Source organism: Hyposmocoma kahamanoa, unplaced genomic scaffold, assembly GCF_003589595.1.
Source record: "Hyposmocoma kahamanoa isolate Upper Pololo Valley unplaced genomic scaffold, ASM358959v1 87, whole genome shotgun sequence".
NCBI lineage: Eukaryota > Metazoa > Arthropoda > Insecta > Lepidoptera > Cosmopterigidae > Hyposmocoma > Hyposmocoma kahamanoa.
The window spans coordinates 12,614,469-12,618,713 of NW_020654422.1; the positions used below are offsets into that span (position 1 = coordinate 12,614,469).

The following is a 4,245-nucleotide window of genomic DNA, read 5'->3' on the forward strand; positions in this document are numbered from 1 at the left end:
TTAATTCGTGAAAATTATGTAACGGTGAAGAAATAATGTAGATGCACAATATTTTTAGATAACTGCATTATAATGCATATATTGCATATACGCAATCATTCCATACCAATAATAAACCGGTAAAAATGTTGTTCAGCCGGAAACAAGCATCGCGTTTGCTACACAATTTCCTCGACGACATTTCCCGGGTTTCGTTATGTCGCAATTTAATTAGATTGCTCATTAACGCAACAATTACTATAATGACTCGAGAGTTCTAGAAATTTGAACGTTACGTGATTTAGTAACAGGCAAATTTTACATGTACGGGATGTATTTGAAATATCCGATTTCATTTTAGCTGCTGATCGTCTTGAGAGTAAGCTGTGATCATGGTAATGGTAAGGGTTTACTGTAAAAAATAAATACACCCATTTAGATCTCAAAAAAGTAGTTGTTGTAGTAGTAGTAGTAGTTTCATTTCCTATGTACTCATGAGTAACAAATTGCTTTTAGAGCAAATCGTTGTCTTCAATTTTAAGCCTATATTAATGAATAATATCTTTAGCGGACTGTATCAATTGGGTCCGGGTGGGTGGTATTGAAGAGTGATAAGGAAACGTATTTACAGTATATTTACACGACACTACAGTTACAACAGAAAAACAGAAACAATGGTCAAATAGAAGAAAAAGGCGCCAAAAACAAGTGCATTTAAATTTAGAATTTAAATATAAAAATATTAATAAACTTATAGCGACTAGATAGATAAAATAATTGTCGCTGCAGTATTTATATATGTTTTTTTCATAATACTAAGTTACGGGACGAACAAGTCATGTGCTTGTTGGAAAGCTACACGCCTGGCTATAACAGTTACAGTGCCACTCGGAACTCAGAACTTTAAATTGCAAAGATCTGAGGTGCACTGCCAATGCGCCCGTCACCCTGAGACATAAGTTGACAAGGCCTATGTACCTGTAATTTCACCAGCACCCTTATCCTTCAAAACCGGAACGCAGTAATAGTTACATTACTGCTTGGGGACAGAAATAGGTAAGGCGGCAGTACTTCCCTGGATGGACTCTTTCACGAGGAGCTCTACTGTTGCTATATTTATGCAGCCAAGCAGTAATTGAATATTAATGTGTTCCAGTTTTGTAGTTCTTTGCGATTTGAAGCTCTGAGTGACACTGCAATCGTAATAAGCAGGCGTGTCGCTTACCATCAGCTGCACGACTTGTTCGTCGGGATAATCTTAGTACAGTTTCAAAACTGATTTGCCAGATGTGAGGAATACAGCCTACAGTGCTTAAGGGAGATAACAGCTGCATAGAATAAAAATGATATACCCTTAGAATATAGAATGGACAACGATAAGGCACACTGAATAAAACAGACCTTCGGTAAAAATGCGTTGCATAAATTTCAAAATAAACATCCACTAATAATAATTTGCACAGTAAAGTTGAACTGTTCAGTGGCACTCAAGTGCTAACGTGGTTCCGACAAACAAACCTAAAAAAGTATAAATAGAAAGTTACAGTTTTCTACGTCACTAGTACTCGTATCTCTCTTTGATAAGTACCCATAAGTACTGATAGCGTGTATAGAAGAAACCAAGAAAGGAAACTGAGTGGAAAACTTTGTAAGACATGCTTGGCTCTTGTGAAGTACTTTGACATTTTACGACTGATATAGTTTGGTTACCGGAAGACTCAGTTTTCTGTGAAATCTGTATTCGATTGTCGGGTCTTCGCAAAGCATAATATTTGCTGAAGTCTCATCTTGGGAATACAGTTTGTATGAAGATAATGGGACTAAACAAATTGGATAGTACAATCTATTTCCACACGATATGAGATAATGTCATATGGTTATTGTTTATGGTAGCCTTGTGCTTGATATTTCTTTATTCACTAATGATTGTATGGATTTGGATGTATTGTACATTAGTCATTGATGAGACAAAATAGTGATGAAATTGAAGGTCTCATCAAATTGTTCGTAATATTGGAGATAATATTATATATATTTACTATTTCCCATAATAATTTTGTGCGTACTTAGAAGTCATAATAATATTACGCAAAATAAATCAGCGTAATATTTCATTTTGGGATTCTATGCAGATGTATTGTTATACCTCAAAACAAGATAGATTTGAATTGTGCGAAAGTAGATCTATATAATAATTGTCTATTAACAATAAACAGTACATTGTTTTTTTTTTGTATGTATGTTACGCGATAACTCCGGTATTTATGAACCGATTTTCATATTTCTTTTTTATTGGAAAGAGGGACCTCCATAGTGGTCCCATTTAATTTTGAAGAAAATCATCCACCACTAAGGGTGACTGTTCACGCAAGAAGATTAATTTTTATAAATAGCGCCTAAATTTTATTATAAGGAGCAATTATTTTGATGGTTGATTTTGCTATTCTCCAATTCAAGGCTTTTTTCTCTCTCAATATACTTTGAGTAGTGAAAACCGATTTTTATTATCTCCTGTGTCAAGACTCGTATAGTGCCGAAGTATGGGATGAATCCGCGTTTGCGCACTTTCCTGTATCCGATTTCAATAAAACTTGGTAATTATATTATGTAATTCCATGTACTTTTGAGGTCGGTTTTTTAGTACTCTGTTCTGAGATTATTTAAAATACTTTGTGTAGAAGATTCTGTCAGATTGCACATTCTTTTCGAATCTTCAATTTCGTCTTCTTCGTAGGTTCCTCACTACTGAGGATGCAAGTACACCTTCAATGGTTCTTCTCGAATTTCGCTCGAAGTCAAGTAAGTAAGTGTTCTACTATAATTGTTTACACACTATTTAACCGACTTCAAAAAATTCTCCATTTATCCTCTCCAATTTAAAGTTCTGAGTGGTACTGCAACTGTTATGGACAGGCGTGTGGCTTACCACCAGGCACACGACACATTTCGGGGTTCAAGTCGAACCTGTCTAATCTATTCTAATCCTAATGGGTAATCTAATCCACAAACGCTACGAAAAATTGTCCCACAAAGGGGGGTTACGCTTGACAACCCTTAACGGTAGTCAAGTTCGTTACGAAATCGAAAATAAATAATGCAGACTACTTTTCTATAGAAATATGAATTTGTATATTCACGTTTACACATTTTAATGAAAATAGTCAGTAACCACAATTTGAAGGCTCAGGTATAAGGTAAAAAGTTTCTTAATTAAAGTGAAGTAATTACTTCGGTCTTTTTATGGCCACAGTAATAAACCTTCGGCACAAGATCGCTTGAAATTTAATTAAAAATATTTTCATTTTATAAAGGCATAAGAATGAAAAAATTTGCTTTGTTTAAAATAAAGAAAACATGTTGGAATTCGTTTTACTTTGTCGTGTTTAATTTGTACTTTTATAAACCACTTTATTATGAACCGACACAGACGTCGACTTGCACTGAACCTGATCATATCTCAAACCATTGTTTGTAATGCAAATGACACTATTAATACATTGTGTGTTTAGTAGCAGTAGAGCTCCTGGTGGAAGAGTTCTTCCAGGGAAGTACTGCTATCCTAACTATTTCCACTGCCAAGCAGTAATTTGAGCTTTATTGCGTTCCAGTTTTGCAGCGTAGAGTTGCTGGTGAAATTACATGCATTTGGTACTTGTCAACTTACGTCTGAGGGTGATGGGGCAGTGGCAGTCCTCTCGGATATTTGCGATTTAAATCTATGACAGGCGTATTGCTTATCACCATCACATGGTGTCATAAAAAAGAGTAATTTAAGCATTTAAGCATTGCTTTAAAACATACTTAATTTTAGTGCAAGTGGACATTACAAATCTGGGTTCTTGATAAACAACTAGTAATAATTAAATTAGAGCAATCAAAGCTAACCAAGTGATTGGCCACGTCGTTCCTCAACTGATGATGTAACCAAACGTCCGTCTATTACTAATAAAAACAGTAAAAAGAATTCTGGGAGACTACGGGTTCTCCGGTAAGACCAGGGTACGGCGGGCTTCCGGGCCAAGGCCTCACTGGCATCTCTTATGAACCCGAACTCTGGGTATGGACTCGCCGGGGCTTATTGTAGCTGCAGAGATGGACATGTTCATCTGCTTCAGTATTGTATGACTAAGGAGTCTGTCTCGCAAGCAGGTAGCGCGTCATATAGTAGCGGTCTAGACGAGGGCCTAAGGCGACGAGACGTGCGGGCACGTTAGTTGCCCTTTAAGTTGGAAGCTATATCCGGACATTGTCGCAGGACACTGCGAC

General features: G+C 36.4%; 1 long non-coding RNA gene across 1 annotated transcript; it reads right to left on the reverse strand.

Moving 5' to 3' along the window:
* Nucleotides 1-303: 303 nt before the first annotated feature.
* Nucleotides 304-2,097, reverse strand: LOC113235489. The gene is made up of 3 exons (XR_003310871.1): nucleotides 1,690-2,097; nucleotides 1,381-1,497; nucleotides 304-391 (listed from the first exon to the last, which is right to left on the reverse strand). It is a non-coding gene; the product is annotated as an uncharacterized LOC113235489 (long non-coding RNA).
* Nucleotides 2,098-4,245: the final 2,148 nt, after the last annotated feature.